Consider the following 15,148-nt stretch of genomic DNA (forward strand, 5'->3'; position numbering starts at 1 on the left):
GAGCAATGGGATGTGAAGCTCTCAGCCCAACTTTGCTGGCTCTGAAGATGTGGAAGGGGCCTCATGCTAAAGAATATGAGTGGTTTCTAGAAGTGGGAGAAGGCAAGGAAATGGATTCTCTTCTGCAGCTTCCAGAAAGGAATAGAGCCCTGCTGACACCTTGATTTTAGCCCAGTAAAACCCATGTCAGAATTCTGACCTTCACAACTATAAATGTGTTACTTAAAGCCATTATGTTGTAATAACTTGTTAAAGAATTAATGGCATAACATGGATATTCAGATTTTAATATTTTATAACTTTTGGGCATTTCTATGGTCAATTGGCATTTCTAAAATGCATATTTATGTATCAATAGCTCCCAACACAGACATATGTTTTCTTGCTAACTTATCCTAAGTGATTGCTAGTTAAGTGTCAAAAAATACCATTTCCCAACCCCAGAAAAACATAAAATGACACTTCAAAAATCTTTACTTCTATGATTCTGAAATTTTAATTTTACCTTCATTACAGAGAGAATCTAAATTTATTTTATGTGTGTATGTGGGGGTTGGGATGGGATAAAAATGATGGAGAAAAGAAAGGACTTCTTTTTCCAAAATTAAAATGAAGTTTCAAAACTATCACAAAAGTTGTTCTAAGCTAGCAGAATTGATGAGTTTGTGTTTGCCTACACATTCACAAAATATGTGAATTTATGTCACTCACAAAAATACTTGGTAATGTGATGGTGAAAAAATGGCATCCAATAATTTGTTGATTTGCATATACCTGATTTTGTGGGAGGCTGGACAACTTTTCAAAACTTTTCAAATGTTACTTATAGGATACATGTGCATTATTACAGAATATAATGCTATTTTATAGTTTCCTACTTATGTTTTCATTTTTCTATTGGATTATGTGTGTCTTATTTATATCCACATATTCTTTACATTTAGGTCATTAGTACTTTAAAATGGAGTATTATAAATATTTCCTTCTAATTTTTAAACCTTGTTTTAAACCTTACTGATAATGTCTTTACATATGCAAAAGTTTTTAATTTTGAAGTATTCAAATTTATCCATCCTGTTTTAGGGCTTCCCATTCCCAGAGGGCATAAAGATACTTTGATTCCACTACATATAATAATAGCCTTTCTCTTCCTAGTGAACAGACAAAAGGGATAAGTTAGAACACACAACAGACATAAAAGATGCTTCAAGCAGACACCAGGGTTAAAGATGATAGAAGTGGCTTGTGTAGGTATAAAAGCAATGGCCACTGGGCTCAGTGATCACCCCTTACTGTTAGACTGTGGTTTCTAAACATCATTTTTCCCTTTAAAAAACCAGGGTTTCTTGGAGAAATGGCCAATTTCAGTTACTAATAGCCAATGCACAAGATTAATTAAGGACATTCTGTTTTCTCAGAGCCTCTCACAAATTCAAAACACAGACAAGGAGCTCCTGTTGAAGGAGCTCCTGTTGGCTGAAGAAGCAATACTCTAAGCATCCAAACACTAATTACTGTTAAATATTCAAACATATCACATATATTAGAATCCTTGAGTTCATAATGACACTATTGGAAATCTTATAAAGTCCTGTGGCTCTGATTCATTATGAAACTGGTAAATATGGGGAAAGAATTTCAAGTATTTATCCTATATGAACTGCATTTGAGGGGGACCAAACCGTTGAGTAGAGTACATAATAAATGCAGAGGGAAGATACAATTAAGATGAAAACCCCTAGTTTGAAACCCCTAATAAAATAATGGATTTAGGTAACCATCATTAGTAGATTAAAAATATATTAAGTGAAAGGTTGATATGGAACTTCATAATAGATGGACGAAGTTGGCAAAAACCACAATCCACTAATCAATCTCGACATTATGTGCTTCCTGATGCAAGGTAATAGGAGTTCCAAAAACCACCTATGAAAGTTTCCACCAAAATAAAAACACTGGAATCTGATTAAGCCTCTAGTTCTAGCCCCAATTCAATGAAAATACAGATAAAACAAAATGACATGTTAAATGACACTACAAGAATATATCAGCCAAGATTAGAATGTAGAATTCTACAGCTTGAATGGTTTCTTCAACAAACAGGCCAAGGATGGGCCATACTATTCCACACTATAAACATGAAATTATACATGAAATGTTAGGTGACTTGCCCTGAGTCACAACTACATCAGGCATGAATTCAAAGAGAAATGCAGTTTGCCACTATTTTCATTAATTTTTTGTATCCCCTCAGACTTGACAAGCTCACAGTCAGAAACAACTTTTAAATGGGCAATCTGAATTTTCTGAGTTTCATTGAAAATTCATAGAGAAATGAGTTGAGATTCATACCACAGGAAGCCACTGGCGAGATGTTTGAAATGCATAGCTTAAAAGGCAGACGTAAGGCTGATTTTTAAATATATTAATATCAATTTCCTTTTAATTATTTCATCCTGAATGAGGGCTCTCCTTTTCCCCTTTTCTGGTGATCACATGATTTAAATGAGAGAAACACTGAGCTCACCCAGGTGATGGGTACGTGATTCTTAGGAGCAAAGGATACAGACACAAAAGACATTTCCCGTGATGTATGGCAGACTTTCAAATTATCTTTCTCTAACTCATTAGCATTTTATAAAAATTAGGTTTCATCATTTAAAAGCCATCTGCTTATCTGGGAGCTGTCTGGCAAACAGTGCTGGCACCTTTCAGGGGATGTGTGTCCCCAGCAGGTACTGCACTTGCTTTTGGTTTCTGATGCAAAGACAAAGCCACCCTGTTCCCAACCCAAGGAATTCAAACATAATGACCTCTTCTGTGTCATGTGATGGCGCTCTTCACTCAAATAAGAGTTAAGAGAGAACAAATGTTAGGCAGAAGAAATCTGAACGCTCTCCTTGCATTTACTATATATACCAAGGGGAGATTTATGATTTTGCGAAAATGCCTGCCCTCCCCATGGTTAATAGCAGGACAGCAGACAGACAGTGGTATTCAATATAAATCACAATCCCTGGATGATGTGAAGTGTTGTTTTAGCAGTTTGAGCAGGTAAGACTCCTGTGGGGACAGTACAACAAATATAAGCCCAAGTCATCTTTAGTCAGATGCAACCTTTTTTTTTTTTTTCTATCATGGAACTTTGGAATGCGCTGATGTCTGGGCAAAGGGATGTTGTGCTGTGGAAGGGTCTGTCTGCCCAGCATGATGAAGGGAATGCTCAGCATTTCATTCTGCTTATGATGTCTGGTACAACAATGAGAGTTCTTTGAACAATACCTGAAATACGTGAGACTGATTTATACTAAGAGGATGGAAAACCTTTGATAAAATAACCAATTCTAGGCTATTGACTAGAGGCCTCCTTATGTTTCATTTTGACAAGATAAAAGAACTAATTATTGGGGTTGGGGTTGTGGCTCAGTGGTAGAGTGCTTGCTTAGCAAGCATGAGGCACTGGGTTCGATCCTCAGCACCACATAAAAATAAATAAATAAAATAAAGGTATTGTGTTCATCTATAACTAATTTTTTTAAAAAAAGAACTAACTCTTAAAATTACTATCATATGCCTTTAGATTACATTCACAATTAGCCAACTACTTTATTAGAAAAACAAATAAGGTGTGAGCTGTCTACAGTGAAACTCTGGGGTCATTTTGTGGCAGGTCTTGGCAGTAATGCTGAAATGTTTATATATTATTGTTGAACAAGAAAAGTCAAACTGAGAAGTAGAATAATATCACCAATATTTCATTTTCTGTAACATCCTCTGACCTCTCTTAGTACCTCCTTGTCCCCTCTCAGATGAAAACTTATTTCACTGAGCAAATAGCAGAACAATGGGAGAACTTATCCCATATTTGGCTGGTTCTGGCTTTCTGTATAAAAGACACTGCAACTTTTTAAGACTTGGTTTCCTCATATGAACAATGTGAACGACATATAATCTACTTTGTGATTATGAGGATTAATGGGAGACAGGCAAAGCACAGATATTTGATGGAGGCTCAATGGGAAGAAAGATGTTATGGAAGCCTTCTCTAACAGCTTAATGACATTTGAAACAACACTGCTTCTGTTTCTTAGGTATCTGGATACCACAAAACATGTTCTTTCCTCTTTTCCAGTATTTGTTCATACAGATATTGCCATTTTCCCAAAAACAACCCCCATAAACCCAGCATTGCACCAAGTGCTTAGAATACTGGGCAAGGGATGCTAGTCCTCACCCCTGAGAAGCTCACAACCCTGGACAGAGAGGCAAGTGAAAATGACCACAGCAATAAGCATAGCAACAAGGAAGTGTGCTATGCTGTGTGAAGTACAGGCTGTGTAATGTGGCAGGGAACAGACCGAAAAAAAATGAATGAATAAACTGTGGACTATAATTGGGATAAACTTTTCCTGTCCATTCCTCTCCTACTCTTCCATGGCAAACTCCTCCAATTGTAGTAGGCAAAATAAACACTTGTTAATATCTACAGCTAGCTCAGTGGAGGAAAAGCAGAAAAAGATTTCAAGTTTGAGCTATGCTAAATGCCTTGTTTTGAAAGGTCAATCACTGGACTCTTATTTTACCTGCTTATTCTCACTTTGCTCATTGGGATCTTACCTCCTGAGGGCTTCATCAGGTGGGCTGATGAAGAAATGAACTGCTGTCACTCGGATGGTTCTCACTGATGATTATAAAAGAGATGCAGTATTTAACTGTTGAGAGCCACAGCCAAAGGGGTCCCAGCAAACTTCCAGCTGCCAGAAAACTTCCAGCTGCCGGCTGATAGGTAATTCAAGGGATGATCGAAGGAAAAACCCTAATTTTAAAAAGCGAACCAGCAATTACAGACACATATGTCAAAACAGACATCTAACAGTTAGATCAAGACTTGGCTCTTTTCCTCAAAGGAGCCTTATTCAGGAGTAACTATAGTAGCTTTCTGAACTAAAAAGATCATAATGCTCATTTAGGAGACCAATCTGCTACATATGTTATTTTTTATTGATTCTCTCTTGACAACTGGTTCTAAATGGACAGGTCCACATAAGGAATGCTACAACCTGCCAATAAGAGGATCAAGCCTAAATATCTTAGACTTTCAAAATAGCAAAAGATGAATCATTCTCTTTGTGAGCTGTGTGTGTGCGTGAGTGCATGCATGCATTGAAAAGCAGGACTTTCTTATAACTGCTCTAAGATACATAAAAGAATTCTGATGAATGGCTAGCATCACATCTTGTCTGCATGTTGGTGTACAAGTTAAGGACATTAAAGTCAGAACCAGTAAAGACAGTAAAGTCATCATCATTCACAGTTTTTCTGCATTTTTTTCTGCACTTATTTTTCATTCCCTCTCTAATCTTTATGTCCTTTGATCCCCTTTAATTCTCATTATGCTTCTTTAACGTTTTCATACTAAATGTTGCTGTTCTTCCTGGTAATAAACTGGTCATACCATGTCACACTTCCTCAGTGGCTTCACAAGGTAAGCATTAGCAGATTAGAATTTTCATAAATACTGAGAATAAAAACAATCTTTCATGGAAGTAAGAGCGACTGACTTCTACTTGCTGTGAGCCTCTATGTTATGTCATGTGAAGCAAGAACTCCTCAGGGCTGTTCTATACTGTCAGTCCTCATAGGGAGGAAATCCTGGCTGGATCATTTAGGAAGACTTTTTCATCTTGAGTCTTAAAAACCAAGAGTCACTACTCTTCCCAAGTAGAGGTTCTGAAAAAAGCCTCAGCAATTGAAATTGGACTTATTCTATGGAGAGCAGCAGGCAGGCACTGTCCCATGCAAGAACCCTAGGAGCAATCCCTGGGCGTGTGCTATTCCTCATTCTTCTCCTTTAAACCTGAACAGGCTCCTCAAAAAAAGGAGCCTGTTCAGGTTTAAAGGAGAAGAATGAGGAACTCATCACTAATGTTTCACATACAAACCCGGTTAGCATGAATTAGAGTCCTGGTAATGTTTATTTGACTTGACTAAGCACCACACCACCCCTTTCCCAAGACTCCACATTTCCCCCACAAAAGTGCAAGAGTTAATCTGCTGCTTATTCAAAATGACCTACAGAAGTTAACACATGGTTATAAACTAATTGAACAAGTCTGTGGCCTTGTCTCCTCATCCATCTTGCTTATTCATTTGACTCTCTTAGTCTTCCATGAGGCACAGTGTCCCTGCTGCTCAAAACAGTGGCTTGCTGCAAGAAAAGCCCTGGAACAACAGGAAGCTAATAGTTTAACTTTCCTCTAAATTTGTTTGACAAAACTGACCTTTAGAGCATTATGTCACGTTGTCAGTAATCTGCAATTTACCCCTGGGCTTGTAGTGGATGCTCATAGTTAAAATCATAATTAATATTCTGCTCTGTAACAAATATTAGAGATTTGACAAACACTGTAATTTAAATTCTCCATTATAGCAGACATTAAAATCAAACATCTTCCACATGCCCGATTGCAAAAGGACATATGTAGCTATAATTTCAGTTTTTAGTTTTTAATACCACTAACTAATTTCTACTGTCAATTTAATGAGGTGGAAAGCACAAATCTTGCTGCTGTCTAAGCGGGCATGAGGTAAGAGTGCTAAAGCGAAGTCAGAGAGAAGAGTACACCAATTTCTTTCAAAATATTTCAAGATGCAGCAAACAAACCGTGCATGCATGGTGCCATGTGATACTACAGATCCCTGAAACCTTTTTAAAGGTTACAAAAATAGGTGCAAAAATAAAACATATCAAGAGAGAAACAAAGAAATCACTCTGATATTTCCTGACATAAAGGTGTAGATATATAAGTGATACATGGAAACATATGAATACTGATCCTAAAGTGAAGCCACACTAGCACATATTAAGACTCAGTAAAGAGCAAGGCTAGATAGTGTCAGGCAGACCTTCCCTGGACACCACAGGTAGGACAAGGTGGTCAGCTTGCAGAAGGAGTTATCAAATAAACATTACCAGGACTCTAATTCATGTTAATTTTCACCCAGCTTCATAAATTTTGTGTGACTGAATAAAATTATTGTTATGTAGAATATCTTTAGGCAACTCAAATGGCTCATTAAACAAGGAAGCTGGCTGGGAATTATCAGTAATGTAGCAAATTTGTATACTATGAATTCAGATGTCTTTGGAAAGAATGTAGGAGGAATATTTGTGTTTGAATCCCCTCTCCCAGTGGGGATGAAGTAATGCCTGGATTTTGAGAGGCTCTGGTCCCTCCTCTTTCTCCTAATAAGGAAAAACTCACTGACTTGCCAACTTCTGCTCCAAACTTCCTTAGTCACTGCCAATTTCAATCTGCTTCAGTTATTTTGCATTCAGATCCCAGGAGGAAGTGTACTCTGAAGCAATTTCAGCTAAACCAAAGACAAACTGACTCACTTTAGAAAATGACAAGCTGGCATGTCCCAAGTTATATTTACATCTCACAACATGGAAGAGAGTATGTATAAATATTATTAAATGAAAGAGATGTATTTTTAAGGCAGAAAGTTTAAACATGGACAAAGAGTCTAACATTACACCACGTTGTTTCCAAAAGCAACACAGTTTTAGAGGGAAATACATGTTTCCTTTTATCCAGTGTGTGGGCAAGAATCCTCCTGAGAGATTCTCCTGAGGGGACAGTCTTGTATTCCCCGAAAATGCCATCTCTGCTCCATTGGAGGAGTCACTGCATAACTCTTGATGAGCGTACATTGGTTAACAGCATTTACTATGAAAATCTTTGCCCCCCCCCAAAAAAAAGAAATGAAATGCCTGTAATTTCTCATAAAATGCTAAGACACACCCACGGGAAATAATGCCTCACTTATACCTTAGAGGTGGTTTGTAAACCATTTAGACAATTAAATCAAAACATAGCTGGTATTTCGAAAACATAGAATTGGGGGGAGGCTGGGGTGGTGGCTCAGTGGTAAAGTGCTTGCCTAGCATGTGAGGAGGCACTGGGTTCGATTCTCAGCACAAAGAAAAGTCCATCAAATGAAAAAATATATATATTTTTTAAAAAACCAAGAAGTTCCAAATTATGCTCTGTAGGTGTATAAATATATAACAATGAATTCCACTATTATGTATGATTAAAGTGAACCAATAAAGAAATTTTTTTTAAAAAACAACGAATTTAGGAAAAGAGGAAACAAATGAGAGAGATTTTGGCTTTTAGTGAAAAACAACAATAAAAACAGATTTAAAATACTGACAGAAACACTTTGAACAATTGTCTCTCACACTAAATATATGAGAAAATGACTCTCAATGGACCAGGCATGAGGGAAAATGCATTGCCCCTCACCCACCGTGGACTTGCAGCCTTCGCGGAAGGTGTTGTAGGTGAAATGCTCCATCAGTCTGGTCTTTACCACCCTGTGAGAGCTGATGCTGATGACCAGCAGCTTGAAGTCCACTGGCCGGCTGGGGGCGGGGGTGTGCTGTTTTCCTCCTTACATCTGGCTGCAGGACAGAGCCAAGGAGCCGGAGCCCAGGCAGCCACCTCTACCCTGGCCCTCCTCTACAGCGCTGCCCCCGGATCCATGCAAGCACATAGCTCATGCTCCGCCAGCAGCCTCCCCGACCACCCGCGGGGCCTCCACTTAGGCCCATTCCAAAGGCCGCCCACTCTGCGCAGCCAGCCAGATCCCAGTGCCCAGCTCTTGGCCGCTGTCACTGCGAGAGGAGGAATGAAAGCAGCTATTCTGCAGTGGAGGCAACAGCATAAAGAATATAGAAAATGAATAGTAGAGAATTGGTCAGTATGTCCTCATTCTTCTAGGTAAAGAGACACTCGGATTCTAAAGACTGCCACTGGATAACTTTGAAATAGTTCCAGGACCCCAAACAAATTATCTTATTGCACATTTGAAGAGGCCATAATTTCAACTGAATCTGCCTGTTCTTATCCTATATTCCCTTATCAATCTTCTGATCTAACTGTTGTCCAAGCATCAGCCCCCTGTCTGAACGCTCCAGTAGTCATGAGCAGTGAAACTACAGTCAACCTGTTGGGTAAAATACCCAGGATAAATTAATGAATGGTTATACTCATTTCCAGACCATCCTTAGTGAGTCGGATTAAGACATTGAGCCTCTAGAACCTGTTCCTATGTCACTAATAAAGTAATGCACATTCTCCTACTGGTCATATATTCCAAGTGCTGCTCTCATCCAGGTGAAGGTATTTCAAGCCATGGGATATAAGCAGTTAGTTTTTCTTTCTTTCTTCCTCCCTCCCTCCCTCTCTCCTTCCCGTTTTTCTTTCTTTCCTAATTCCTTCATTCCCCATTACTTGGACTCAAAATCTATAAAACATTCCTTGTGTTAGGGTCCATAAACAAGTCAAGATGGCGCCTGGCATTTTGCCAGAGGGAGTAGTTTCTGAGTAATGCCAGTGAGCCATTAAGATGATAAGGATTCCTTAATGACTGACTGCTATATCTAGTATATGTTAATTAAGTTAAGCTGTGTGTAATTAGTTGCGTATGTACCTCTGCAGTCCGGCAGAGAGGCGGCTCCTGCTACCTAGGGTACCCGCTACTTTGAGTTCCTGCTCAATTTGCGCTGAGTTCACTCGCAATAAAGTAGTTCCCGCTTCAACCTTCAAGTTGCTTGTCATTTCCCAGTTATTTTGCCCAGCTGGACAACTGCACCTTGAACACTTTATCTACATCATATACTAATCCTCTGCTGTAGTCTGGAAACTTAATGTACATGTGTTGGAATGCAACAGTGTTGAGTAGTGAGCTCTTCATGAGGTAATTAGGTAATGAGGACTCTGCCCTCACCAGTGGATTAATGCCATTATTGTGGGTGTGTTTAGTTAGAAAAGGGATGAGTTCTGCATCCTCTCTCACACCCAAATGTTCTCTCTTGCTGTTCCATCTTATTCCATGGGATATGCATCAAAAACGCCCTCACCAGATGCTGGCTCTCCAACTTGGACTTCCCAGCCTCCAGAACTGTGAGAAATAAGTTTCTTTCATTATAAGTCACCCAATATCAGGTTTTCTGTTATAGCAGCACAAAATGGACCAAGACATACTCTAATCAAGTTCAATAGATGTTTCCTTCTTATCCCTTTCTACCTAAGCCTGTGCCCTGAGGACACCCCAATTATGTGATGACAAACTATTTCAGGGTACTAATTCATATGATTACCCATGTCAATGCCTATGCTCACTTAAATCATTTCCTAAGGTTCCTTCTTTCCAGAGAGTAAGTCAGGAAACAGAGGAACTATGTAGAACCAGGAAACAACAAAACTCTACAAAATCAAGAAATTAATTCTTAATTTAAAATTCCCCTGATCTTGGGATTATACTGAAAGATTCATATCTATGAGCATGACTCCCAACTAGACTAGAATAAAATAATCTCCAAGCTGGAAATAAGGGAAATTAGGAGAGTGGTTGTCATAGAAAAAGAAATAGATTTAAGTGTCAGTGTGAAGACCTGGTGCCCTGCCATCTGCGCTCTCAGAATGAGTCCAGGAGGAAGACATAATAGATCCCTTTATTTAAATTTAGGTACTCATGAAAAGGAAGGTCTTCTGATGGGGCAAGGCTGGAAGATATCTGACAGCAAAACCTGGAGACACACATACATTCTCTCACACACACTCACACACCAACCACATCATTCAGAAGAAGCTGCAGGTGAAACTGGTGGTGTGGCTCACATTCAAGTGGCAGCTAGAAACAATTCACCTAGTGTCCTGTGGGCTGGAGAGGTGAGAGGTGTAGGGAGTATCTGAAGACTTCCATGATCCTACACTTAGGGACCAGCATTGTCTAAGAGAAGGGCCTTCCAGGACATTCAGCATGAGGGAACCTCTCATACGAGGATTTCATGTGGACAGCCTTGGCTCCTGGTGCCCACTATCCCACACGTATGTAAATGACAAACATGAGGAGTAATCTTGGGAACAGTGTCCACCATGTGCAGAGAAATTTAAAGCCAAAGTATCCCCCTCCACCTTCCTTCTCCTCCACCCCATCTGAACTAAAGTAATTCAAGACCCCAAGAAAACACAAAATTGGACTTATTTTACCTAGAAGTGACTAGAGCACATTTTCTGCAGGAAACAGAATGGAAACTTAGCACCAGAAATTTAAATGAATTCTAGGACAGTATGGGTTCTGGTTGTGTGGTGGTGGTACACTTGAGTAGGGCCTTTAAAATTTGTACTTGCTGCCCTCATCTGACCAAAATATCTTTTTAATAAGCTCCCTGTGTCCATTTTACATATTGCTGCCAAATTAATCTTACTAAATGCCCACTTTAACAAAGCATTCAATGGCTTCCTGTTGCTCTCAGAATGAAATCCAAACTCCTCACCCCTGAGGCATCATGAAAGGTCCTGCACCATCTGCTCCCCAACTAGTTTTGAACATTTTACCTTCTGCCATCTTCAATATGAGTCATCTGTTTCCAGAAACTTCCAGTATGTATGCCTTTGTTCATCTTCTCTAATCATCTTTACCATATCTAAAATGTTCTTCTGCTTCTTTCTTTTATATAAATCTTAACTCACCTGTCATTCAACAACTGTGTTTTAAGTACATCCTTGTTGTTTTCTACAAATACCTGTCCATTTCCCTGCTTCTGTATCATATACTACAAGTAGCAGTGGATTTCCAAGAGAGATGAGCAGAAAGGCAGATTATATAAAGATAGGACTATCTGACCAGCACAGAGGCGCAGGCCTATAATCCCAGAGACACAGGAGGCTGAGGATTGCAAATTCAAGGCCAGCCTCAGCAACTTTGTGAGGCCCTATCTCAGAGGAAAGAATAAAAATGCCTGGTGATGTGGCTTAATAGTATAGCACCCCTGGGTTCAATCCCCAGTAACACTGCCTAAGCTCCAAAAGAGATGGAATTCCAAGAGAGCTTCCTGAAAAGTATATAAATGTTGCTGGGCCATAAAAGTGGACAAGATTTAAGCATACAAAGATGAGAAGGGAGGAGAGAGGGAGTCTACAAGGAAGAGATAAAATTATGAGCAAAGGAATCACCCACATGTTTGGGATTGCTGAATGGTTGAAGAAGGCACAAGCTAAGTCCCCATTTTCTGAACTCCTAAATATTTTGAATTTTTATTGTCTGATCTCTTTAACTTTTCTGTGTGATTGATACCTGTATCTATTCCATATCATCTCTCCGTGTCTACCACTTTACCTAAATTATTTATCAGTTACCTATTGAAATGATTCACATACATGACTTAATTGTCCAGGGAGAAAAATCTAACATGAATGAGGGTGGCATGTCTTAAAGATCACAGACAACTCCTGACTTCTCAGCAACACATTTATTAACAATAATATGTGCAAAGTTGGATTCTGGAGATGGGCACCGACTTCTCTGTGAAGCGAAGTGACATTTATTTCTCATTAGGGTTGCTAAGGAATTAAATATCTAAGGCAACAGATGTATAGATGTCAAGAATCAACAATGACAATTCAGAATCACAATATAATAAAATCAACAAGAAAAAAGTTAATAAACATGGAAGAGAGAACAAGAGGATCCAACATGGAGACAACTGGTATACCTGCTACAGAGAACTAAAACAAAACCAAGAGAGGGTTCAACCATATTCTGTTGAACACAGACCTCAAACATGCTAGGCAAGCACTCTACCACTGAGCTATCCCCACAACCCTAAGATTTCTTTTCTTTTCTTTTTGGTACTGGGGATTTAACCCATGACACTTAACCACTGAGCAACATGCCCAGCCCTTTTTTAAAAATTATTTTTTAAAATTTATATATGACAGTGGAATGCTTTACAATTCTTATTACACATATGGAGCACAATTTTTCATATCTTTAGTTGTATACAAAGTATATTCATACTAATTTGTGTCTTCACACATGTACTTTGTTTAATAATGATCATTACATTTCACCATCATTTATAACCCCATGCCCCTCCCTTCCCTTCCTAACCCTCTGCTCTATCTAAAGTTCATCTATTCCTCCTATGCTCCCCCTCCCTATCCCACTATGAATCAGCCTCCTTATATCAAAGAAAACATTCAGCATTTGGTTTTTTGGGATTGGCTAACTCCACTTAGCATTATCTTCTCTAACTCCATCCATTTACCTGCAAATGCCATTATTTTATTCTCTTTTATTGCTGAGTTATATTCCATTGTGTATATATGCCACATTTTTTATCCATTCATCTATTGAAGGGCATCTAGGTTGGTTCCACAATTTAGCTATTGTGAATTGTGCTGCTATAAACATTGATGTGGCTGTGTCCCTATAGTATGCTGTTTTTAAGTCCTTTGGGATAGCTGGGTCAAATGGTGGTTCCATTACCAGATTTCCAAGGAATCTTCATACTGCTTTCCAGATTGGCTGCACCAATTTGCAGTCCCACCAGCAATGTATGAGTGTACCTTTTCCTCCACATCCTCGCCAACACTTATTGTTTTTGTCTTCATGATAGCTGCCATTCTGACTGGAGTGAGAAGAAATCTTAGAGTAGTTTTGATTTGCTTTTCTCTAATTGCCCAGTCCTTTTAAAACACACACACACACACACACACACACACACACACACACACATTTTATTTAGAGACAGCGTCTTGCTGAATTGCTTAGGGCCTTGCTAAGTAGCTTAGATTGGCTTTGAAACCTCAATTTTCCTGCCTCAGCCTCCTGAGCAGCTGGGATTACAGGGTTGTGCCATCATACCTGGCAATCTTAAGATATTTTAAATACAGTTATTCAATTAAGTGATATTCTTTAAAAATTTTATATATATATATATATATATATATATATATATATATATATATTTAGTTGTAGATGGACACAATACTTTTATTTTATTTTATTGATTTATTGATTAAATGTGGTGCTGAGGATCAAACCCAGTGCCTTACACATCCTAGGCAAGCACTCTACCACTGAGCTACAACCCCAGCCCCTTAAGTGACATTCTTAATATCACTGCTTCTAGGTAGGACATTAAGTTTCTAACCTCATAAGTTGGAAAACTTGAGTCTGTTTTTAGAGAGATAAAATAAATAACATTTAAATACAGTTAAATTATTTTAAGATTGTTCAAGTAAATTTTGAGTTACATGATACTTCATGGGTGGGATTAGGTACAGAGTCAAGGTTTTTAATATTGTTTCTATTTGGAAATATGCTCTGAGTGACAAATTCTAACTTGGAAGTAAACTTCTAGAATAAACATCAGCTTTTAATTCAGGAACTATTTGTATTTCTTTTGTATTAGCTTCAGAGCAGAGCAGAAAACTATACTCAGAGCAGGAGTTTAATAAATAAGTGAGGGGGGGAAATGAATGCATGCAGGTGTTTATTTCTGAGCTTGCTGGGTAAGAAAGTAATAGTTTGTGTGCTGGACACAAAATGCTCATATTCTACAAGTGTTGATCACAAGCATAAAACAGTTACTGTCCACTAAAATAAATATTATCACCAAATAATAAATATTATCACCAAAAGGCAGAGAGGATGGTTACATCATGTAATTGTCTCATCTTCGAAGTCACTGAGGGGACAAAACTGGAACAAAGTAAAACAAAATATTCAAAGGACCTTAGAGATACAATAGATTTATGATTCCTGTCTCTTTTGGGAAAAGTGTATAACACTTTCTGCTCTGAAATTATATTTATTTCATTTATTTATTCATTTACTGAAATTTAAGGGCTTATTTATTTATTTGTTCAGCCAATGAATTAGTTTCCTACCACTACAGTAATTGATACCACAAATTTAGCAGCTTAAATAATACACATGCATTGTCTCCTTTATGTTGTTCTAGCAACAGGTAGACATCAACATGGCAGCTCTTATCTCGAGCTCTGGAAAGAATCCACTTGGAAGTCTATTCAAGCTGTTAGTAGAGTATGACTGATGTCCTCATTTCCTTTCTGGCTACCAGCTGGGGTCTGTCCTGAGCTCCTAGGTGCTAGTGCTTATCTTTGGGTTTCTACATAGAGGAGCCAAAAAAAGAGCATGTATACTTTTTGCATTGGGACTCCCTCTAATCAGATAATTCTTAGGTTAGATAATATCTTAACATAACCTATAATTAAGGTACCTAAATTTAATTATATCTCTAAATTCTAATTTGCCATTTGAT

The 15,148-nt window shown here is 38.4% G+C and overlaps 1 protein-coding gene across 4 annotated transcripts in view; it reads right to left on the reverse strand.

Annotated features, from left to right (window-relative positions):
• Nucleotides 1-15,148, reverse strand: part of LOC308631582 (receptor-type tyrosine-protein phosphatase mu-like) — a 102,349-nt gene that overhangs the window by 54,875 nt on the left and 32,326 nt on the right. The window contains exon 1 of one of the 4 annotated variants that reach the window (XR_014018262.1): nt 4,618-4,681. The exons of the other annotated variants lie outside the window; for them this stretch is intronic. The gene's annotated coding sequence lies outside the window, so the exon portion shown is untranslated. Of the gene's footprint in view, nt 1-4,617; nt 4,682-15,148 lie in introns of those variants that run through there. 4 annotated transcript variants of the gene reach the window in all.

Source organism: Spermophilus citellus (genome assembly GCF_964194105.1).
Source record: "Spermophilus citellus genome assembly, chromosome: 12".
NCBI lineage: Eukaryota > Metazoa > Chordata > Mammalia > Rodentia > Sciuridae > Spermophilus > Spermophilus citellus.